Source organism: Lemur catta, chromosome 1 (genome assembly GCF_020740605.2).
Source record: "Lemur catta isolate mLemCat1 chromosome 1, mLemCat1.pri, whole genome shotgun sequence".
Classification (NCBI taxonomy): Eukaryota; Metazoa; Chordata; class Mammalia; order Primates; family Lemuridae; genus Lemur; species Lemur catta.
In genome coordinates, this window is record NC_059128.1 from 118,747,803 (window position 1) to 118,773,114 (window position 25,312).

At 47.7% G+C, this 25,312-nt stretch overlaps 1 protein-coding gene across 8 annotated transcripts in view; it reads right to left on the minus strand.

Annotated features, from left to right (window-relative positions):
• Positions 1-23,421, minus strand: part of GATAD2A (GATA zinc finger domain containing 2A) — a 96,264-nt gene extending 72,843 nt beyond the window's left edge. For 4 of the 8 annotated variants that reach the window (XM_045551643.1, XM_045551665.1, XM_045551661.1 and 1 more), the window contains exon 1: positions 23,056-23,421. The gene's annotated coding sequence lies outside the window, so the exon portion shown is untranslated. Of the gene's footprint in view, positions 1-9,468; positions 9,557-23,055 lie in introns of those variants that run through there. The other 4 variants (XM_045551674.1, XM_045551636.1, XM_045551628.1 and 1 more) reach the window with 3 other exon arrangements.
• Positions 23,422-25,312: the final 1,891 nt, after the last annotated feature.

Here is a 25,312-nt window from a genome sequence, read left to right on the forward strand (position 1 = left end):
CCGACTCCATCCCTCCCTGACATTCTGCTAATGCAGAGTACAGCATCTCAAGCCTTCTCCACAGGAGCGATGGGTGCCCTAAGACCAAGAAAACCATCTCCCTTCTCAGAACAGTGTGCATCTGTGGCTAACAGGTCAGATGCCTCATCTTTTTCAGGTCACGGCATGTAATAAGGATTATGTTTGTACAGCACGCTGGAGTAAAACAAGGCTATTCACAGCCTGAGGAGCCGGCCAGGGGCTGGGGCCACCTGGCCACAGGGACATCTCTGCATTCCTGGCACTCATGCCAGCCTACCAGCTGGGAAGCTCTGCCTTGATTCCCACAGCCAGTGAGTAACACATCTCCTGCTCTGGGCACTTCACTGTGTGGTGATGGAGACTGCATTTCATTCCACGGGGCACCTACCGGAGTAGCCTACCTAGGCTCTTAAATGTCGATGGGATTAACTTTTAAAAATAAGTTTAAAAAAACAAAAGCCAGTCTGGTTCACAGACTCAGAAGACTGTTTAAACAGATCAAAGTTCCCTAATTTTTCTAAGCAATGTAAGTGTCCTTTTTTCTATGGCAATAAACCAAGGCAACAGGGTGGATAAGCTCCCAGCATCTTAAAATTCACAGAAGGTGGGTGCAAGTCTCTGAGCTGCTCACTCAATGCTGAGCTCCTTCCCCAGGTGACCTGTCCACTTTTGCTGCCTTTTGGGCCAAGGTCACCTGATCTTATCTCTAGAAATTAAGAGGAACCCCCTCTGTAGTCCCCAAAGAGAAGAGTAAGCCCACCCAACAGTGCCAGCAGCAGGAAAGGCCATCGGTCCAATCCTGAGCTGAGACTCTGGCTCCCCAAAGGTCTCCTGGAACCCGCTCCCTGATCCGTCTTCTCTCAACTGAACAAACATGTTCGATTCCCTTCACCAGGTTTGAAGACCACTCTAGCAGCCAGAACTGACTCCTTCAGATATAAAGGATATGCAAGAAATAGGCCAGGCTCGGTGGCTCACGCCTGTAATCCTAGCACTCTGGGAGGCCGAGGCGGGTGGATCGCTCGAGGTCAGGAGTTCGAAACCAGCCTGAGCAAGAGCGAGACCCCCGTCTCTACTAAAAATAGAAATTATCTGGACAACTAAAAATATATACAGAAAAAATTAGCCGGGCATGGTGGCACATGCCTGTAGTCCCAGCTACTCGGGAGCCTGAGGCAGAAGGATTGCTTGAGCCCAGGAGTTTGAGGTTGCTGTGAGCTAGGCTGACGCCACGGCACTCTAGCCCAGGCAACAGAGTGAGACTCTGTCTCAAAATAAATAAATAAATAAAAAATAAAGGATATGCAAGAAATAACTTCCCTTAAGGTTTTTAGCAGCCAAGTTGTGTTCTAGAATCATCCAGCCTCCTCAGAAAAGTGTTAAGGCCCTTGCTCTTGCCTTGGACTAGCACAGACGACCATCGGAGCTGGTGCAAGACCTGACATTTCGTCTGTCCCTCCCCATTTCCATGGGCTGTTTTTTTTTTTTTTGCATTTTGAAATGGTTACCCACATTATCATCTGAAGGATGTCTAATAGATGAGGAAAAATAGTTTTATGCTCTTAAAACTTAAAGCCATCACCCACTCATTTTCAGAACAAGAAACACTACTAGTTTGTTTTGTTTTTTTATAAGGCAGCCCTAAGTTCTTCCTCCCAGTGTCCTGTACCATCTCACACTACAGACACCCACAATGACCTCCGGATTCAAAAAAGGGACAAAGCCCTGAGGAAGGAAACTGGCCAATGGATCTACATAAATAAAGTAAGGAGGAAGCTAAAACAAAACAAAATTAACCAAGCCACAAAGAAATCAGTAAGAACAAGAGAGATGAAAAAGACCAAGCAAGCTCCAGTAGGGAACAGGGAGCTATGTATTCCACTGGTTCCTTCTGCAAGACAAGCTTGGGCAGGCCACTCCTCCACTTGGGCCTCAATTCCCAGGTTGTAGCATCAAGGGCTGCCCTGTGCATCTTGAAGTCCACATGCCCATTGTTGGGTTCAGTGGAACAGAGCAGAGAAGAGAGTAAGTCCCAGGTAGAATCCTAAATTTGTCAGCTTCCCAACTACCAAAACTAGCTACATTTCTAAGGCTATGGCCTAACAAATACAAATTGACAGTAAGGCTACAATTACATTTCAATCTACACTAAGTTATTAATAATATCTTTGCCCAAGAAAACTTCAAAAGCAGACCAGGCAACTCTTAGCACTGATACCTGAGGCTCTCACCCTGCCCCGACCCCCTAGACTTCAGCATCAGGAAATGTAGCTTTTACAGTGGGAAAAGAGACAAAAGCAAAAAGACTCAATACTAAAAACTTGACCAAAGGTCTAGGGAGGGGAGGCAGGAGATAGATGACCCCCACACAAACTACTGGGAAGGTCAGTTAATCAAATAAGCATATTAAGGAAAATGCCAAACACACCAACAGGTTTTCCCTAGGTTACAGTGAATATAAGAGAATCCCAGGGAGGGAGCTGGCTACAGAATCCTCTGTGAGAACCACACCATTGAGGGGTCAGGCATTAACCCTTCACAAGCCCAAGGATACTATATGAAACAACAACAGAAAATGAAGTTCAGGTGTTCAGTCAATGACAAGCAAGTCCTGAGAACAGCACAGGTCTCCAGTGACTCAATCAATGCCTTCAGACCGAAAATTCAATTCTCCACTCTACTTTCTCCAGTCACATTGAGCAACTGGGAAAAATTTTCCTGTGGATGTGAAGGTGGAGCGGCAGTTTTCAGAACTTGCTGGCAGAGAAAGCCTGCCCAAAACACACAAGAAAACTAAAAATCTGTTGACACTACCACAAAAATCCACCAACATCAAACTCCAGTGACACGAATACAGAACGCCCCTGGACTTACAACGGGTTTGATCACAATATTGGCCCAAGGCAAATGCATTTAATGCTGGAAATACAGCAGCCTGTCCCCAATTTACAATGGTTCGACTACAATTTTTCGACCTTACATAGAACCAAAATGATCTGCATTCAGGAGAAACCATAACCCCATCATAAACCAAAAAAAGCTCCTCCATTTACAATGGGGGTTATATCCCAATAAACAATCTTAAGTCAAACCATTGTAAATTGAGACCTACTATACTAGCCTGAAACCCACTTACCTCCAAGACCATGGTGAGCAGCTGCCTCTAAGGTAAGAATGTGCTGAGTAAAGTTTAACAGCCACTGACCCAAAGGCCAATTGCACAGAACAGCTGTGATTGGAGGAAATGTCATGTGGGCATTATACACAGATTTAGGGCCACAGGGTTTGTCACTTCCCTTCTGGATACCACCAGACTTTTTAAGTGAATCTCCTTACGATGAACTCTGACTACCCCCAAATCGTTAGCTTCCAGTGGGGGTTCTGTTATAAAGAAAAGCCAGCTCCTCAATCTGTTTCCCTGTGCATAAATGAGATGTCAGATGTTCAGGGGATAGTTGTTATCTGGAAGAAGGACTTTGGCTCCAAGGTGAACGGAGAAGCAAAGGCTGGAATACATTCCCTAACTACTTGCGAAAATTTCCCACTTGTTCTCACACCCATCCTAACATGGTCAAAGATATTGTCCCCATCAACAGATGAGAAAGTTGAGGCCCATGGGGCCAGGTGACTCGCCCAAGGCTGAAAAGAGGTAAACTACCTGTAGACAGTGACAAAGCCAGATCTGTTCAACTCCCAAGCTGGCCAGAGAGCTGTTAAGTCTGGAAGATAAGCCCAGAAGGAGAATGAGATTTACCCTGGCTCTCCCAGTTGCTACTGTGTGCACCATCAAATAACCTCCATCCATCCCTGGCCACAGCCCACTCAGGGATAAAGCCAGAGGTACAGGGGCCCCTCTCAGTTCCCAAAGGCAGGACCGCATGATAGATCTGCCTGGCAAACAGCGTCCCATCTCACAGGTGGAGAGGCTAACCCTGAATGTTAGGATGTGGGCTTCAGCAAGCCTAGGCCAGAAAGTGGCTGCCTCTTGGAATGGGGCACAACCAACCCAGCCATTCCTTATCACCAGAAGGCCCCAAGGCTAGTGGAAAACACATACAAAGTCTGAAATCTGAAAGGCTGGGTCCCACTAGCAAAATAATCAGCAAGGTAATGCTGGCAAGTATCACCCCCCTGTAGGGGACTTTGCTTTCCTCCATCTAGACAGTGGGTATGGGCTGTGGCACAAAGCTAAAGGATGGCTCCAAGAGGTACACACAACAGTGACGATTTGCCCACAAGGACGGAGGTGTTCCCCATAGGAGAGGCAGTGCAACTGTTAATGCCTTTCTGCTCTGGCTCATCCATTATACTCACAACAGCACATTACAGTCACAACTGAACTCCAAGTTATTGGACATGTCCATGTACTAGGTGCTGGGCTAGATCACTTGCACTTACCATCTCACTCCCAACACAGCCTTCCCTGGTAGTAAGTAAACCCCCTTTTATAGAAATGGGAAACAGGGTGAGGTTCAGCAAGGTCCCACCATTAGGAATTGGCCGGGCGGGGCTCACACCAGGCTGTCTGAGGTAAAACCAGGTTGTCCATGACGCCACTACAAAGACCTGGGCCTGTGGCCTCACTCAGCAAACAGCTGGCAGCTCTGGACTTGCAGTGCCTCCCTGGCACAAGAAGAGCCAGTCTTTCACCATAATGCAGCAGTATTTTTAACATGGGCTCGAAGGCACCACCTTATCTATGTTGAGTTAAGTTTCAAGGTTCAACCCAAAAGATCTGACCAGCAAGGCAGGCTGGGTGGCTCCAGGTCCTGAGATGGAGCTGTAGGAGGATCGGCTGAAGGATTCTTCAACAAATCTTTCAAACAAGTGAACTCTCTCTCCAATTCTGCACTACCACACACCCTATAATGGCTCTGCCCTCCTTGTAGCCACAGCTAATACCCGGCTATCTTTGAGGCCCAACAGCCTCCAAGTCCTACAGCTTCAAACCTCCCCAAACACTCCTACCTTGACTTGCTAAAAGCCCCTTTTCAGGCACTGCCCATCTCCTGCAAGCACATCCTATCTCGGATGCTGGCTTCCACACTCCTCAGAGATAGCATGTCTGATAGCTGAAGCCCCTTCATGTAAGGAACCCTAGAACTGGCAATCAGAAAGAAAGGCAAGTGCCCCGACAAACTCACCTGTGAAAGGAGTGCCTTTGGGAGGATCAAGAGAAAGTGGGTGTGGGAACAGAGAAGGTGCAAAGGGCACTGGATGTGCCAATGTGAGATATTCTCATTGAGGCCCCTTTCCCCCACACCCTGGAGAGTTTCATGGCTTCCCAGTCACTCCCTGATGCTACCTGCAGGTATTCTATTAGAGTAAATTCCTTTGTCTTCTAAAAGACTAACCTAACCTACATTTCCATCAGACAAAAAGAGGTCACAAATACAGCCTGGAAAGCACGGGGTGGGGGAGGGGCAAGAAAGCCCATAGTCTGACATTCCCTTGACAAAAAAGTCCTGCATCACATTTGTGGGAATCTGTGGGAACCCAAGCTCTGGCTGGGCAGGATCTGTCTCCAGCCAGCACTTTTGTTTCTGAGAGCACCAGTCTCACTACACCTCACTGCAACCACTTCGAGATCCCTGCCTTTTTCATCTCAACGTTCTTAACAGGCTGCCTTCCTAATTCAATTCAAAGACATATCTTTGCACAGTTAGCATATAAAATAAGTCCTGTTACCTGGAAGACTAACAAGATGAGGCCAGACTAAGTCACCTGCTGAAACAGTGCAGATAACTCAAGAACATCCATTCTAACAAATGACCACACTTAGCACGCAGCGCAGTTCTGTAAGCTTCAAACTATGACACTGCCAACTTGTTCTTCTGGTTCTGCCACAATCCCAACCACACAAGGGTAGGGAGGGAATCCCAGGGATGCTCTATTAGCCCAGGTCGACTGCTCATGAAGACTTCACCCACTCGCCTACTTCATAACCTTCCTGGTTTTCTACAACGAGCACAAATTAACTCAATTATCAGGGGGGGAGAAGGTCTAAAGAAAATAGCCCTGCCTGTTCCATTTGATGGTACAGAAACACCTGGAGTCCAAGCAGGCAGTTCTCTAGGCAAGCATGAGTTGGACAGCCTGTTAGATGTTAGCACATGCTGATGGTCCTTACTAAACTCAGTGGTAAGGGCTCTCACATTTTTGTTTCTGTTGGGAGTTGACGTATCCAAGACTCTGCAGGTCATTATTAATTTTCTCCCAAGAGAACAAATACCAGAAAATGCCAACATTTCAAGAACAACTTGACTACTTCAGCAGCCACATCCTTGAAGCATCCTTCAGTCATCTGCTATCTAAGACACAAAGAGGTCCTGGCTGTGAGCCTCACTGCACCAGCCGCTGCCTTATCCCTTTCAATGGGGACCCACTGCTCTGGGAGTAAAATCCCAGACCCCACCTCAGCCCTTGGGTACCCAGCCATCTGCCCATCTAGTCTCTAAGTGCCCTGTGACTCTTTCTGTTCTAACCATGACAATGTTCCTTCAGTCCAAGCACTCTCTTCCAGAAATACTCTCCCTTTTTCTCTTTACCTACTTAACCCCTACTTGTTCTGTGACCCTCGTAGAAGAAAGGCCCCCTTTGGACTCACCAGATCACAGTGTCCTCTCCTCGGGCCCTATAAGTTTCCCCATGTTTATGAGATTAATTACGATTCCTGGTCCACTAATCTCACTGTAAACTTCACTGAGCAGGATTTTCTAGCACAGTGCCGGAGGCATGGTATGCACTCTGATATTCATTGAATAAATCAATCCAGAAATCACGACATGCAATGCCAGAAATTCACAAAGTAAATGAGGAGCTACTGAAGAGTTGAAAATTACAGTCTTTACAATGTTTCATTACTCAAAAATGCTTCTCATTTAAAGAAAACCCACAAAATACAGACATACCAAAAAGTTAAAAAATATATATATTGCTAATCCTAACCTAAAGATTTTTATTGACATTTTGGTACAAATCCTTCCAGGATTTTTTCCTGAGAGTAGCATTATTTTTCCCTCACTATCAAAATATAAGATTGTGGGATCTGCCAAATGATACTGCATTAATAGAGATGACTTGACATTTAAAAAAATGATGTCATCTGAGTGGAAATAACAACGCATGCATGCATCCAAATCACTAATACAGACATCCTCCCATTCTCTACACCTGCGGTCCTCAACCCCTGGGCCGCCCAGTGCCATCTGTGGCCTGTTAGGAACCAAGATGCACATCACGGCCTGAGCTCCAACATCTCCCCCCCACCCCCACTCCCCCCACTCCCTATGGAAAAATTGTCTTCCATGAAACTTAGGAACCAGGCCACACAGCAAAAGGTGAGCAGTGGGCAAAGCCTCATCTGTATTTACAGCCACTACAGCTGCTGCTGCCCATTGCTCACATCACCACCTGAGCTCTGCCTACACCCCTTGCCCCACACTCCCTGTGGAAAAATTGTCTTTCATAAACCAGTCCCTAGTGCCAAAAAGGTTGGGGCTCACTGTTCTATACAACTTCCAAGATGAGAGGCAGTCCTGATAAAAATCAGCTTTAGAATTTTAGGAGACAAATAAGAAATGAAAGATGAATGCGGTGAGGGAGTAAGTGAAAAGCAAGGGTCTAGAAAGTCCCTCTCAAAATTCTAGGAAACTTTTCTGAGTCCAAGGCTGAGGAAGCAAATGGAAAAATGAAACTCCACAGCTTGGCTCCTTAAAGGCCAGCTGGTAACTCTGCTCTCCCAGGACAAAGCAGGGCCAGAATGGTGTCCCCAAGTCACCAGATTATCCTCTACACCCAAGCAGAGGTGCACTAGAGCCTGGACAAGAAAACCTCCTTGTGTTTTAGAAGCTCCAGAAACATGCTCACTCTTTTGCCTTGCAAACAGCAACACTGTGGGCTCTGGAGCACCAAGCACTGGGTGCCGGGCTCTGCCTCTCCACTAAGCAGCCTTGGGCAAGCAGACTGGTCCTCCAGGAGGCCCAATTTCCTTACCTGTGAAGTGGTGATTACACTCCCCTACCCCCTGTGGGATCTTTATGTACATTGAATATGCCTGTGCACAGAGCTCTGCACACAGTAGGCACTCAAATCTGGGAGCTAGTATGAGCTATTAGCCCTCCTCCACAGCCTGCAGTCAGATCTGACGAGCTCCTGATTTTAGAATATATTAACAAACTTGTGCCAGAAAACATTATTTTGTGTAATCTAGCTTAATAGAAAACTTGTAACTACCACCACAAGAAAAAGTAAGTCAACAGGATGAGTAAGTCCACGACTGAGGCAACCGCACAGAGGGCTGTCTGTCTCTCCATTTCTCTGTGCTGCCACAGCCAGGAGGTGTCACTGTGTGAATGGGCACACAGAACCAGAGATGTAACCAGCACTGTACTCCAAGAAAACTGAAAGAAGTAAATCGCTAAGGAACAGAGAAAATTAAAGGTTCAAATGACTCGCTCGGACTTGGATCTAAAGAATCCAAAGCTCTTAAGATAAAGATGAACTACACACCTAAAAACCTTAGGTAACACACACAAAATTAAGCAGTCTCTACAAAATTCTCAGGGCAAGGCAAAAACACGCACCCAAGTGTTGTCATTATGTTCCCCTGAGGGGTCCCCATTCATTTTTGGGTCCCAGTGTGCACACCAAGTGCCCGTCAAGCTCTCAGCCCGGGCCCTGCCCATAAGCCTTTCCTTGTTGAAGTGATCAATTCCGATTCTTGGCAATAATCCCTTTAAAAGGCCAGCTGCTGCTGTTTAGTCACTGATGCGGACCCATTCCAGGTGGGAAAAAAGAAATCAATACAGCCACCGCCTAGATGGAGAGGCAAATTTCAAGTGTAGGGCTTTGGGAAAGGCTGGAGCCCAGAGAGGGGGAAGGGTCCCGCGGCTCCCGGGGGTCAGGCAGGAAGGGCGCGAGCCGAGGGAGGGCGGGGGAAGAGCCGGCCCTGCAGGCGTGGGCGCGCGGGGACTCTTATTCTGACACGAGATCCGCCGCCGCCGCGGGGTTCAGCGCCGCAGCCCAGCTCGCACGGGACCCCCGCCCCCCTGCGCGGGACCCCAGCCCAGCGCGCCCACGTGCCGCCCCCCCCGCCCCAGTCCCGACCGCTTGGGAGCCGCGCCTAGCGACCCGGCCCCTCCCCCGGCCCCGCAGTAAGCGCAGAAAGAAGCGGGGCGACGCCGCGACTTTCCGGGACCCCCGCCCCGCCCGTCCCCCACGTGCCCGGGCAACGTCGAAGCGAGGAACTTTCCAGGGCAGCGCAAGAAGACGCTCCCAGAACACAAGGAGTAAAACTCGCTCGTTCTCACTTTTCCACGCTCACGCGGGGGTCCCTCACAGCCCCCCGTCCCCCCGACCCTGCCAGGCCCGCGCCGCCCCCGCCACTCCAGTCTCCACCGCGGGTCCCCGGCCCCCGCCCCCCGCCAAGTTTGGTCCGGAACTTACCCGGCCGCGGGTCGGCCGGGCCCTAGGGCAGCGCGCGGGTTCGCGGGCCTGCGGGGCCAGGGTCACCCGCGGGGTCGGGCGGCGGTGGGGCCGGGGGCGCCGGGCTGTGCGCGCTCGCTCCGCCTGTGGGGCCGCCCGGGCCCGCGGCGCCCGCTCCGCCGGTCCGCCCGCCCGCCCGCCCGCGCCGCCGGACAGATAATGCGCCCCTCGGCCGCACACATGGAGCCCGGCGCCGGCGTCACCGCCCGGGACATGCGCACCAGGTCAGCGCGCCCGGCCCGCGGCCCCCAAAACACCGGGGAGCTCTTAAAGGCGACGCCGCCCGCCCGCGCCCGGCTGGGCGGGGCCGGCAGCCGAGGGGCGGGGCCTGATAGGGAAGGGAGGAGCTCGGGGGCGGGTCTCGGGGGCGGAGCCCAGTGGCTGAGGGGGCGGGGCGCCTGGTCCCGCCCCGGAAGCACCGCCCCTCCCCGCTACGCTCCCACGCGACACCTCACTCAACCGGTAGGTTTCCCACGCGGGCTCGGGCGGGCTGCCCCCCGCCGAGTCCCAGCGCCCTCCGCAGGCCGAGGGTCGTCGCCAGCTCACCGGCGGCACGGCTGGGCGGGCCGCGCCCAAGGCTGACTCACGCGACGCGCTCACTGCTGACCTCGATCCAGCTGAGCTGGGCGACCTCAAGCAACTCTGAGCTGCCTTTGAAACTGGGGTTAGGATAGCACCCCTACGGGGTCGTCACGCAGAAGCTCCCCTCTGGGGAACTTAGGCCCGGTGTCTTTGTGGCGAGGGCGGAGTGTGGATGGGCTGAATGATCACTTCTCCAGCGCAGTGAACAGAGTTCTACAAAGAAAGCTCCAGACCCACCTACCTCAAGACACTTGGGGAGGACTGCTCTCCCTCTCCAGTTACCTCCCAATCTGCCCTAGTGCCTCTGGGAGAAGGTGAAAACCCCCAAGAAAGCAAACCTTCACCCCTCCCTCTCCAATGACACGAAGGAAACAGTGTGAAACCTGAAAGGGCTCTGGAGATGTTAAACTACATAAAGCAAAATACAATTTCAATAGGGAAAATATAAAGTTCATGGAAAATCTAGTATCACAAGAAGGCTCTCAATATCAAGGTCAGGTTCTGAAGAATAACCGAAACAGCCTCTTTTCATGTTTTTTTAAAATAAATAATTCATGACGAGACACCTAGACTCCTGAAGAGTAGTGACTTATACTTTTTTATAACACGCCCCAATACATATATAGAAAACTGAAACAAAAGTTGCACCAAACATAACTTTACACTTGCAATGTACTCTGATATTTTCTGTTCTATTTCATTTGAAAAAAGAATCAATGTAATTCCCACTCAAGATTGGCTCTTGACTCCAAACTCGAAAAACCCTTCACGTACAAAAAGTTTTACAAAATTGTTTTTCTGCTATATGCCCCAATCAGAAAGTTCCCCAAAGCTCCTGTTTGAGTCCCATATACGATTGGCAACTTTTTGTTGTTGATTCTACTCCTCAACCCCCAACCCCAAAATCCTCCAACTGCTTAATGCAACATCTGCCACAACCTCCCTCGGGCCAAAAGAGAAGCATTCCTCAACCTAAAAATGAAACAAAATACAAATTGTTGACCCCCAAACACCTTCTCTGACCCAGTTTTGTCAGCAATTGCTTAGCTTTGTTACAAAGAAATTCAAATGTTCAAATTCAAACACCAACCAAATAACAAAGTTTTAGTCTTAAACAAGTGACTTGGTATAGGAATTCAGAAAGCTCCCCAATCCCATGTGCAAGGATAAGTTAGGGCAAATATCTAGGTTTTTCACTCTAATTCAGCAGCTATATATTCTGAGTACTGCTTTATGCTACCATGATTAATCAGATGATGTATATTAAAAGCAATACAAGCACAATATTACCTCACTGCTCCTCACCTGGGTCTTGATTAATGTCAGCTTAATTAACTACAAACAGAGCAAAGTGTGGTCAAGTGGGAGACCTTAGACTTGAGAAAGATGTAAGGATTCCAGAGTCTGAGCTGGGTAAGTCCTGTGTGAGTCACCAAGGTGACAACCACCCAGTTTTAAAGAGGGAGGCATCGGCTGCAACATATTAATGACACACCCCTGTGGACTGAGGTGTGCACTGGTGACAGGTGGGCTCCTCCAAAGGGCAGTGCCAACTTCTCCAGCTGGAAAGTAGGAGCGGGGGGGGGGGGGGGGGGGGGGGCAGGGAATGGTTGAAGAATTAGCTACAGGGTTTATTTCTGTGACAGGAAGAAAAGTTCAGCTGTGTAGACAGATAAAGTGACAGTGAATCCAGACCTGCTTGGGGTCTCCCAATGCTCAGGTTGAGTGAAAGCTGAGGCTGCTTGGGTGAAAGACCTTGCTGCCTCAGTGCCTACTGTTAGACTAAACACCAAATAGTTCAACCAGGTGATTATGAAATATGATGCAATCACCTCCAGATGCCATTCTAAAGCTGAGGAAACTCAATAATTGAGAGACAACTAGGATTAGAACCATGTTTTTCTCAAAATTTTCTCTTTGCTCTGAGAACAACACAGTCAACTAATACATAGGGATACCAGTTGTCAATATTGTACTTTATCAGACAGATAAGCTGTCCCGACAAAAAATAAAGGCAAAAATGTTTTAATATTGTACTTTAAAAACACTTCTGTTATTTAGTTAAACAAAATTTCATTCCAAATTTGTTTTAAACTTCATATCTTTGATAGACCAAATCCCTGCTAATAACAGCCAGGCCTCCTTCCAGCTTAACCACTGCAAAAATAGTCTAATTATCTATCAAATGTACTATTAGGTAAACTTCTAAACACCATCTGAGCCTGTTCCTACACAACTGAGGGACTGAAGAAAAGAAATTTGGGCCAAATTCTGTGTTTATGTCTGCTTTTATAACAGAAATTGGCCAAAGCGCCACAGGAGCATGAAACTGAAAAGAAGTAGCATTACCTACTGAATGTTCAAGGTACTGTACTTTTTTTTAATCAGAAAATTTCTTTAACGTTTCTGGTGGACAGAAAGTAAGATGACTTATGTGATAAACACTGATTGACAAGAACTAAGTAAGAGACCACTGGTTCCAAGGGTTTTGCAGGACAAGGAGCCTGCAGGCACACACTCCAGAAGCTGACAGGCTGGTGGCACAGAAAGACACAGAATGAGTAAGATGCAGAAAACGCATTCATAAGAAAGACTGAGGAATCACAGAGAAAGGAGCTTCTCCCCTCCATGGAAATGGGTCTGGGAAATCTTTGTGGATGTGACATTTGTGCCAGATCTTAACAGATGAGTTAGGGTGAATTGTCCCAGGCATCCAGAACAAAGGCCAGCCAGCCACACCAAAATACCTGGAGTTTAGGGGTTTCGGGGAAGAAAAGGCTGAAAAAGGATGGATTCGTTATCCTTTAAACATTCTAGATGCTTTTCCCTCTCAAAACACAGAATGAACAATCAACTACTCATTTACATTCATAAGCAAAGCAGACCTAGTTATGTAAGTAAGCTTTAACCAGTTTTGAGATTACTGCTATCAAACTGCAATACTAGGTTCCCACTTGTTTTCTGAAAAGCTCTCTAAAGAAGAATAAACAGGTTGTTTATTCAAAAGTACACCAAGTTTTTTTTTAATTACCCTTATGAAAAAAAAAAAGCCCCGATGGTTTTCTGTACTTTGCATTTTTAGTACTCTAAAATTTAAAACTGTTTTCATTGGGTTTAGGGACAATATAACAACAATCCCTAAGGGAGGATTGTTTTGTTTTGTTTTGTTTTGTTTTTGAGACAGAGTCTCACTCTGCCCGGGCTAGAGTGCCGTGGCACTAGCCTAGCTCACAGCAACCTCAAATTCCTGGGCTCAAGCAATCCTCCTGCCTCAGCCTCCAGAGTAGCTGGGACTACAGGCATGCACCACCATGCCCGGCTAATTTTTCCTATATATATTTTTAGTTGGCCAGATAATTTCTTTCTATTTTTAGTAGAGACGGGGTCTCGCTCTTGCTCAGGCTGGTCTCAAACTCCTTAGCTCAAACAATCCTCTCACCTCGGCCTCCCAGAGTGCTAGGATTACAGGCGTGAACCACCGCACCCAGTCAGGAGGATTGTTTTAAAGTTTCTTATTTCACTCCAAATTCATTTTCACATAGTGAGATTACAATGCAATTGGCTGGGAAAGGAAAGGAAAAGATTAATTTCTACATGAATTTGACTTCTTTAGTACTTTGATATTTTTGATACTTTTTTCAGGGATCAAAAAAATAGCTAAAAGGACTCTTGCAGTGATTCTTTATGAAATATACAATACTTCCAATGCATTACCACTGCTACAAGCGTCATTTGTGAAATCATGACATTCTCACACTAAATCAGGAGTCTACAGCAGACAGATCAGTATCCATTGTCCCCATCCCTGTCATTTATGCTGAAAAGCTCCCTGAAACACAGCTCTCTAGAAATGGTCCACTTTGTCAATGTGGGTTAGTTTTGTTTTGAATGTCATCTCTCACCACAGTTCCTTACACTCAGTGTTTATGCAACATGGACTTCAGGCTCCATCTGCAGTGATGCATGTTCTGTCCAGAGCGAGCCTCTGTGTGGCCCTGATACTGTCCTGCTATCACAGAGTTCTGAGCACAAATGCTTCCCTAAAGGGTTAATCACAAACTGCTCAGAAGAATTGTCATGAACCGGAAGTGTATCTCCCACTCTGTCTTCATCTGTATGTGTCACTAGTTGGCAAGGAATATCTCTTTTGTGTCTATATATGGTTTACAAAAAATTCCCACCTCATTTAGATCAATTTTAAATCTCCAAAAGTTAGTAAGTGAACTATATTTTCTATGAATTAAAGAATTAAAAGAAAAAATCAGAAAAACACCGGAAAACAAAGGCTATATGACAATCTTGAGTCTAGGGATCAGCCTATTCAAACCTGCTTTAGCAAAGAAAGACTGTTAGTAACATCATCAGTCTAATAAACATCCTTGGTTTAGACATAAAGAAAAACATGTTTTAAAAACTTGGCATCCAGTTCACACCCCACTCCCCAGTTGTTAAATGGCAGATCTTTCAACTTAGAAAAACATTCCTCCCAAATGTTTTCCAAATAGGATACATATCCTATTAGGCAATCTCCCCATTCATGGTGAAATGATCAGAATTTCACTAAAAAAAAAATACAAGTGGAGGGTCTTTCTAGTTCGTTTTCTCCTCCACAGCTTGAAAATAATCATGCCCTCTTGCATGCCCACGTAATCAGGCCTATATCTTACCAACTTTTGGTTTGGGAAGAGTAAGATATTTATTTCAAGTTTAGGTCAAAAGTCAACCTTCAATAGAGACACTTTGAGAGGTTAAATATAAAGCCTAAAGGTTGAAAATTAAATGAAAGTTTAAAAATTGCTCTGATGTATTAAGAATGTTAGACCAGTTTAAACGATAACAATTCTCAAAGGGAAAAAATTCAGAAGCAGCCCCCAAATCTGTTCTCTTCAAGCTCATTAAGAGGTTAAACTCTATGTAGACAGAATACATTACAAAAACAGTCTAGATAGCCTGATTTCACCAGCCATCATTGGTTTCTGATTGAAAATGTTTATTGAATAATTAAATATTATTTTAATCTGAGTTTAATCTTGGATCCTACTATGACACATTTTATAAGACTTTCTACCTTTGAAGGCAACTTTGGGTTTTTCTTGCCAAAGTGCTCAGTTCAAACTCTAACTTTGAAAACAGCAAAACCTTCTCAGGTCAAGGGAACTCACCTGTTTTTCATCTCCAGGTCCCTGCCCACCCATGCTATTCCTCTCCCCAGAATGCCTAGCCACCTAATACACCTAACAAGTAGTTCTTCTGCATCACCCCTTCCCTATGAGCCCTCCTTTCCCCATCCAACTGTAGCACTCTGCTGCACTTACCAGCGCATGTACCTGTCTCTTCCTGCCAGCCTATGAGCCCCTGTGCCCAGCCAAGTGCCTGACCTTTAGCAGATTAAAGGAATATTTCCATCACCCTTGAAGGTGGGGCTTTGCTGGCACATAGTGCAGCCACACAGAGTCTAGGTTGAGGCCTTTTTCCCAGTTACGCCATCATGCTTCAGGACACAAAGGTGATGCTGCAGTAGTGTAAAGCTACAATGAACTGAGGAATCTCACCAGGGGAAAAAAACAATCCTAGAGCCTCCAGATCACCAGCCCTCGGACATACCCAGCCTGTGGACCAATACAGACATGTTTGCTCTTCACGAGTATATTCCTGTCCAAAGCTGAGTGCCAACCACAAGAGGGGCAGTTAGCCTAAATACAATTCTGTAACAACTATCTTTACTAGGCACCTACAACAAACTGGATGTGAGGGTGTTGGTGCTTTGAGACAGGAGTCTGCCAACCTCCTCATTTGCCAGCAAAAGAATAAATTCTTCTTTCCCTTTCCTCAAAAACAAAACAAAACAAAAAAAATCTTGGTTGTTTGCTGTGTGGTTACCATCCTCAGCCCACAAATGAGGAAACTGTGCCTCAAAATGATTAGACCACCTGAAGTTAGGTGATCTTCCTGAGGTCACAGGTCAACAAGTGGTAGAATCAGGATCAAACCCAAGGTTTTCTGGCTCTAAAGTTTCTACTGCACACAGGGCCTCATACAGTACTTTTACAAAGCAATAATACATAAATAACTGCAAACCATTCTTTGGGGGCACACTCTTGCCGAAGGACCTACCTACTCTTTGCTTCTTTAAGTTCTATACACTCCTCCAGGGTAACTCTTGGTGCAGATGGGTTCCTGAGGGTAACACTGAGGTGATAATGCAACAGGAAACCATCCTTTTGGCCACGCTGAATTTGTGGGTACATTAGCTGAGCCTCCTGAAATGCCAAGTGCAGGTCCACTGGTGACTCCCAGCTCTGACAAAGCCACTTACTAAAGACAATGAGGGAATTTGAATGTGTTTTCTATGCTCAAATTGGGGCCCCAAAACTCACCCTGTAGGGAGGGAGAACAGGAAGTCAGGAGGGAACAAGCATCCACTTTCCAAGGGCAGCAGAGCCCAGAGGTGGGAGGCTAGTCACATGCACAGTTGCATTACTTGTCCACGCCCACTTCCGGCCAGGGCCTGCCTCTCCACCTCCGGAGTCAGAACTTGGGTAGAAGGGAAAAAAAAAAAGACAGACTACCAGAAACTCTCCTTATAACACCTTCCCTCTTCCTTAAAGGTATTGCCCTAAATGAGTATCCAGCCCTGCCCTATAGCTCCACCCATCACAAACACACTTACTTAAGAAAACCACCTGTCAAACAATTGACCTATGTGGACTAACATCAAATCTAAGACTTCTAGCCTTGCCCCAACATAGGAAAGTCAAAACAGAGCCTTCACAGTTCCGGCATAAGAGGAAACCCTAGAGCAAAGGGAACTCCATGTACCAAGAACCTAACAATACCTCACAAAGCAGTCATCTATTGGAAATCTCACTTTTCCTATGCCATCAACAATAGCCAAGCAGCCCCCACTTGATGAAAAGGACTTTACAGATGTTTATCTCTTTTTGTAATATGAACTGCCATCAAGAAATGCCACAGGATTCCAAAAACACAAACCACTACTGACTTCAAGAAAAGCAAAACTGGGCCAGCCACAGTGGCTCACACCTGTAATCCCAGCACTCTGGGAGGCTGAGGTGGGAGGATCGCCTGAGGTCAGGAGTTCGAGACCAGCCTGAGCAAGAGTGGGACTCTGTCTCTACTAAAAATAGAAAAATTAGCTGAGTGTCGTGGTACGCACCTGTAAGTCCCAGCTACTCGGGAGGCTGAGGCAGGAGGATCGCTTGAGCCCAGGAGTTTGAGGTTGCAGTGAGCTACAATGATGCCACTGAACTCTATCCAGGGCGACAGAGTGAGACTTTGTCTCAAAAAAAAAAAAAAAAAAAAAAAAAACAAAGAAAAGCAAAACTGAAAATGCTCCTCACAGTGACTATCCCAGACTCTCTGTTTCTCCAAGATCATGGCCACGGGCATCATGGATCAATTCCTGCTAACAATCACCTGGGAAAATGCCATAATTTCTGCCTCCTTTCAGAGCGAGGAAACAGAAGCCCAGTGAGGAAATTACAGAGGTTTCACTTCTAAACCTCCAAGAAATTCCACCCCAAGCTCCCAATGAGGCTAGCTGCAGCATCTGGTGATATTCTCAAAGCAACCCCACAATATTCTTTCATTTATTTGTTTGTTTACTTGTTTGCAGCTGGGATGTAAGCTCCTTGCAGGGCAACTGCGTCAGCCCCGCTCACTGCTAGACTGTCAGCACCCACTTCATAGGCACGCAAACAACTGTTGCTGAGTTATTTGCTGGCATAGGAAGTTACATGAGCCAGAAGATTTAACGCTTTCTAAGTTTTAATCCAATGTGTAGCGTTTAAAAAGAAAACATACACCATATCTTATGGCCACACAGGAAAATCTGTAGCAAGTAAAGCTCTTATTTGAGTGCTCATATGTCCCTTACAGGCCAGTTTAAAGGAATAAACTCCTATTGATATAACACACCCAGTATAAACAAAAGCAGTTGCATTGCAGAGGCGGTAAAGCCAAACTTACTACTAGAAATTAAAAATAACACCATCCATTCATTAGGATGGAACCACTTCATACAGTTATTTCCCAATTCCAAAAGAGGTCAGCTTATTTATCATCAAGATCCCACAAGGATTTAATGCCCCCAGTGCTGTCTCCAACAGGAAGGAAACCCTGACTTCCCTAGCTATTTCAGTTATATAAATCAACAGTTTATCATCCAGAGTTAGAAGCTGGGCAGTGTTTGGACCCACATGCCTTTTAGAGCTACCCACCAACGGATAACCACGTTACATTACATCTAATAAATGTACCTAGATCAATATCATTTCTAACTATCCAAGGTTTTTTATTGCTGTAAGGATCCTTCAATTAAAAAAAAAATAGTTTAAAAAACTTCCTGTTAGATAAAGAGACTTGGTGGTGGCGCCATCATACACCAGAGTGAAGTCTGTGGCATACAACAGACATAGCATAATTTCAAAGGGGAGAGCAATCCCGTTAAAGTTGTTTACCTTATTTTTTATATTTTAAAAATAATATTGGCCGGGCACAGTGGCTCACGCCTGTAATCCTAGCACTCTGAGAGGCCAAGGCAGGAGGATCGCTTGAGGTCAGGAGTTCGAGACCAGTCTGAGCAAGAGCGAGACCCCATCTACTAAAAATGGAAAGAAATGATTTGGACAGCTAAAACATATATATATATATATATAGAAAAAATTAGCCAGGCATAGTGGCGCATGCCTGTAGTCCCAGCTACTCAGGAGGCTGAGGCAGGAGGATCACTTGAGCCCAGGAGTTTGAGGTTGCTGTGAGCTAGGCTGATGCCATGGCACTCTAGCAAGACTCTGTCTCAAAAAATAATAATAATAATAATAAACTTTGCTCTTTTCTCATATAATGGAATAACTGTCCTTAAAAAAATTGAGAGAAATTTTAAGATTGGTGGATATTTCTTTGTTTTAATACCAAAGTCACTTTGTTGGTGGGGGAAACTATATTTTAAAGGGGGAAAAAAAACCTTTCCTTCAAACTTAGGAACAGCCCACTAGGGGCCCAGCTCAGATTTTCACCCATTATTTCCCCCTGGGTTTTAGCCATCAGGGGCAGAGTGCCATCTGTCCCCACACTAGCAAGTGAAGAAGGCTGGGCCTAATTCATCAGCCATGATTCTAGGGCTTTCACTAATTGCTAAGAAAGAATCCTCTCAAAAAAAAAAGTCCTGCAAGCCCTCCCCTACTTTCCCCCTCCCACCCTACCCCCAAGCTGAGTTAGCATCCCCACAGCTCTCTGGATCCTGGGTCTTAGGAGCTAGAGGTGAATTGTGATCTCCTCATGGGCACCAAGCCACATACTGGCACTCTCAAAGTACTATTATTATGTGATGTCAAATGCCTTTGTACATCACTTTCCCAGTCTTTTGTCCCCAAATCTGATCCATTACCATGAAAGAACTGTTCTTCTTTTAAGTTTCTAAAGTGTAAGAACAGATTACTCACCAGGTAACTGCTGGTAACATTCACTTCAACCATTCTCAAAATACGGGTATGATGTTTTAGGTTTATAGTTCACCTACTTTTTTCTTCCCATAATTCTTCAAGTTCATTATAATCTTCTATGTTGCCTATGGTCTAATTAGGGTAATACATCTCCCTACTTGCCCTGAACTCCCAAATTACCCCATTTTACAGGGGGAGATGCCAAGGCCAAGGGAAATACAAATGCTCCACCACACAGCAAATCCATCTCACATCTGGTATCAGAACACAGAAAAACTCTTGCTAAGTAAGTTTTCCAAGAGACATACCAAGTTTCTTTCTCTTTGGGCATATTTAGCCTTGGCAGAATGTCAAGCACTTCCTGGTCTGGAAGTCCAGGCCAGGACCCTAATCTCATGAGCACAACAACCAAGCTTTATTGCACACCAACCATGTGCCAGGAGCTGTGCTGGCCGCCTCCAGTTTATTATCTCAGATTCATTCATTTATCCAGCTACAGGGCACCTCCCATCAGTAGACGCCTCCACACACGTTCACGTTGATGTTTTACCTCAAATACTTAGTAACGTGCCAATTTTGTGCCATAGCTTGTCCAAGGCCACACAACTAGGAAGGGTAGAACCAGAATCTGAACTGGGCCCTTCTGACTTCAAAGTTGTCTATTCCCTTTTTAACACCCCACCTGCTGGTCCTATGGTTTCATTTAAAATAATAAATGTGTGCAGGCACTTCTCTACCCTTATCTCAGGACACCTTAAGCCTCAAGCTCCCCACCATCCTTCCCCTTCCCCTTGGGCAGTGCTGACAGCTGACCAGGAAGAGGCAGTAGAAGAGCAACCAAGTCTGCAGCAGCCTCCTGCCTGGACTTGACTAGCCCAGGAGCAAAGGGCCCAGGAAACGCTCCAAGCACTTCTCCACAGAAGAAAATAGCTCGAGTTGAAACTTGTGTCCACATGGTCCACCGACAGATTTAGAACTCAAATTATAGCCTCAGCAGGAGTCTTCACAAAGGACTCAAATTAAGCAAGACCCAGATGGAAACGAACAGGAGAGAGACAGCCCTAAGTCAAAACTGTAAAGTGAACTGCAGTTCTAGCAGAGTCAGAGGGAAGAACCTGTTGAAATGCTAAACCAAACAGTTCAGCCTGTATTTCAGAACTCCACTTCAGGCACATTCTCTCCACGTTTTTAGCTTGAGACTTGTGCGTGGACATGAAGTGGTTACAAGTTACTCAGGTTTCAAACTGAGTTCATTCCTGTCCTTTGGACCATCTCTCAATGCCAGCATTCATCTACTTGGGCTCCAGAGAGCTCTGCGTTTGGCAAAGCAGATAAAATTAGCTACTGGAGTGAACTTGGAATCCAGGGTGGGCCATTAAAAAAAGTACACATGAGATTTGTAAAAGCCACGTAAAAACTTCCTTTTGGGCCAGGCTGAAGTCACTTAAACTTACAGAAATTTAGTCAAATCCTCTGTCCCTTGCCTCCCTTCCACGCTTTCTGGATCTAAGGTGACCCATTTCCTGCTTCTTGCCCTGCCTTTCAAACCAGAGTAGTCCACAAACTGGGGATCCTCTATTAATCAAGGGGTGAACCAGAGGGTCTAGGGAGAGAAAATGGAGCAGGAAGATGAAGCAGAGTTTTCTTCTCCTTTTTCAGGGACGGAGGGGAGGGAGGACTATACTATGCAGAGGACTGAGGGATGGGACAGGAAGTGGGTCAGTCCCACAGCTTGATAGTGGTGATAATGGGGAGACAATCTTTCTGTCCTGTACCGCCTGCCTCCACATGGTCTGACAGCACCACGATGGCCCCATGGCTGGAAAATGGTGTAACTAAGGTGGTCATCTAGCAGCAGCTCCTGCCCCCACAAATCTAACAGGTGTTAGAAGGACATGAGGAGGCCCGGTGCGGTGGCTCACGCCTGTAATCCTAGCACTCTGAGAGGCAGAGGCAGGAGGATGGCTTGAGCTCAGGAGTTCGAGACCAGCCTGAGCAAGAGTGAGACCCCATCTCTACTAAAAAATAGAAATTATCTGGCCAACTAAAAATATATTTGGAAAAAAAAATTAGCCGGGCATGGTGGCGCATGCCTGTAGTCCCAGCTACTTGGGAGGCTGAGGCAGGAGGATCGCTTGAGCCCAGGAGTTTGAGGTTGCTGTGAGCTAGGCTGACGCCACGGCACTCACTCTAGCGGGGCAACAGAGCGAGACTCTGTTTCAAAAAAAAAAGTAATAAAAGGAAATTTTAAAAAATGAAAATAAATTTAAAAAAAAAAGAAGGACATGAGGAAATAGTGTTTTTTCCTCTCTGACCCCCAACTTCTTCTCCAGTCATAAAATCCTCCAGGCCCCTGGAAGCTGAGATGAACGTCCAGAGAAGACTCCCAGTTTGGCAAGAAAGAAGACTGAAGTGGGGGCACATTTCTGGTCTCTCCCCCACAATGGAGGGAAGTGGGCACCAAAAACAGAAATAGGGGAACCCTGACAATGGGGGCTCCAAGAATAAATGAAGAGTTTCCCCATTAGAAGTTAAGGGATCTGCAGTGTCTCCCACAAAGAGAAGGGATACCTTGGAAAAGGGCAGGCACACTTCAGAGATAGGAGGATCCCGTAAGAACATCTCAAATTAGGGGAAGAACCTCTGGAGAAGCCAGGGACCCCTCAAAAAATTGTGGCATCCACAGATTAGTAGAGGACCCAAAAGAAATAGAAATATTTTGGAAAAGTAGGAGTATACCTCAGAGAACTAAGATCCACTCTGACGGGCATTTCAGAGTAGTGGGGGACCCCTCAGGAAAGAAAAGGCACTCATCAAAAAGGAGGGCATCCCCAAAGAGCGGGGAACACCTCCAAGAAGGATTCTGACAAAAGCAGGAACATTTCACATTAGTTAGGAGACATTTAGGAAGAGGATGTCACTCAAAGAAGTGGGCACAGATAAGCAGAGGAAGCACCCCAGAAAGGCAGGGGGGAAACGGGACATGTCACAAAAGTGGGACAACTCAGAGAAGCAAGGTCTCCTTAGAGAACATGGTGGGGGGGGTCCCCTGGAGAGGCAGGGCAGTTTTTTTAGAGAGGTAGGGATCCCCCTGAGGAGCAGAAGGGGGTCCACTCAGAGAAGTGGGGCCCCTCAGGAAAGTTAAGGATCCCCAGGGAGGCAGACAGTTTCTGAAAGATGGGGGGCGTCCCTCAGAGATAAGTGTATCCTCATAGAAACAGAGGTCTCCTCAGAGAAAGGGAGAGGGGTCCTTCAAAGAAGTGGGCTCCCTCAAAGAGGTGGGGGTCCCCCGTTAAGAAGGGCTCCCCTCAGAGGCAAGGGTCCTCAGAGATGTGGGGGTCCCCCGAGAAGGGGGCTCCCTTCAGAGGCAGAGGTCCCCTCAGCAGTGGGGGTCCGTCAAAGAGAGTCCGCTCAGTGACGCTGGTGCACAGAAGCGGAAGCCCCGGAGAAGCCCGGGGCACCGGAAGCCAGGGACCAGCCGGCGGCCCCGGCCCCTACTCACCGAAGTTGCTCGGCGCCCCCCTGGCGGCGGCCGGACCCCGGGACGGCCTCGGGTGGCGCAGTCCGGTCGGGTCTAGTCGTGTCCCGCAGCGGCGGCTCCCTCAGGTGGCGCCCGCAGCAGCGCCGGCAGCGGCGGCAGCGGCGACAGAACGACGGACGACCGACCGACAGACTTACTGCGCGGCGGCGCGGGGCGCTCTCGGGCGGCGGGGGTGCGCGTGCGCGCGCCGGGGCGCTGACCCCGGGCGGGAGGAGCCGCTGCGCAGCGCTCAGAGCTGCCGCTCTGTCTCGCCACTCGGTCTCACACTGAAATTGCCCGCTTCACAGCCCGGCTTCCCCGGTTGCTAGGCAGATTTCGCCTCTCACACTTCCGGGTTGAGGTACGCCTTGCCGAGTGGCGGCGCCGCAGGCCAATGAGGTCCGGCCAGGGCTCCCAGGATCTGCACCTCATAGAGGGTGTGGCCAGCCTCATGACGGACAGCGCCCGACGGCCAATGAGCTTGCGGGCCGGCTGGTTCTCGGGATCGCGCCGGGGGCCGGGGCGAGTCCGAGGGGGCGGGACTGGGTGACTGACAGGCATCCTACCAATGGGAGAGGGGAGCGAGCCGCAGAGCTAGTCAGGGTCCTGTGGAGGCGGGACTTAGGCTTCGGGGCGGGAACGCCGCGAAGGGCAGGGCCTGCGGGACGAGTCAATTCGTGGCCGGCTCGCTCGGACCTTGGAGGGCGGTTCGCCTGGGCCGCCCGGGGGCCGGCAACTGGCTGGGCAGGGGGTTCCCCGCAGTGCTCAGCAGGGGCGCCCCACCCACAATGCACCGGAGGCTGCCTGGGCCCTGCGGGCGTGGGGCGGTTTTGCCGAGCGGCGGGCGGCGCCTCCGAGGAGATTGGTCGAGTCGTGGCCGAGCCTTGTTCCGGAGGGGCTCCCTTGCCCCTGCGCTCTTTACTATCTAGACTTGTGGCTTCGACCCTCTTCTGAGGAGAATCTTGGAGATTCTTCCCGCGGCCCGGGTTCTGAGAAGACTCTTCGGGATTCTTTTTCCAGGCCTCCGTTCTGAGGAGAATCTTCAGGAATCTGGCCCCTTTTCTGGAAGAGTTTTGGGGATTCTTGCTTTGTCCACTTTTCTGAGGAGAACTGCCAGGATAAGGATGATTTTGCAGGTTCAGGACAACAGCTATTTTTTTCTTTTTCTTTTTCTTTTTGTTTAATTTCTTTTCCTTCTATTTTTAGTAGAGACGGGGGTTTCTCTCTTGCTCAGGCTGGTCTCAAACTCCTGACCTCAAATGATCCACCCGCCTCGGCCTCCCAGCTATTTTTTTCTAAGAAAACATGGGGGTTCAAGGTCTCTGCCCTCTTTGCTGAAGAGAATTTTGGGACTCCACTACCCACTGCCTTTTCCGAGGAGTATTTGGGGAGCACCCCCTGCCTCTTTTTTGAGCACTGTTGAGGGCCACAGCCCCATCCTTCCCTTGTCTGAGGAAAGTGGAAGCTGCCTGACTGTGACCCCCGCATTCATTTCTGAAGATAACTTGGGAAATTTCCACCTCGCGTGTCCCCTCACTCCAGGAGAAATTTGGAACTTCAAGCACCCCACCTCCAGGGAAGGATGGCCAGGAGGTCCTTCACTGCTTTACTGAAGAAATGCCAGCAAGTTGTGCTCCCTGCGCTTTTCCAAGCAGCATCTGAGTGTTGGAGGAAGGATCCCCCTTTTTCTGAAACTTAGACCATCTGCCTCTTCTCCCCTAGGACATTGTGGGGAATTCCACCTCCTTTTTGAAAAAGCTACCCATTTAGCCCTCCTTTACCCACCCACCTCCCCCTTTTTTTTTTGAGGAGGAGGATTTTTCCATGCTGCTGTCCACTCTTTCCCAAGGGACAAATCTGTGACCCCCTCCTGAATCTGGCCTCTGTGTCCTCTTCAGCCTCACAGTTTCGTTTTCTGCTGGGTGGGGCCATTTCCGGAAGAATTCCTGCTTCCCACCCACCCCCAGATAAAACAAATTAGTCACCCCAAACTCTGCAAAAGAACGGTGTTTGCACCTCTGCCAAAGCATGAACCATGGCCTACCAGAGGTCATGGCCTTCCCCTACGTCTTCCCCCATTAGTTCTGAATTCCTTGCCAGATTCCCCCCCTCTGCCGACAAAGAACTCAGCTTTGCCATGAGTAAGCAACCAAACATCCATTGAATCAGAGGGGTGAAGAGGGCAGTAATGAATGAGAAAGAAACACAACACTGAGAATTCAATATGGCAAAATTTTTT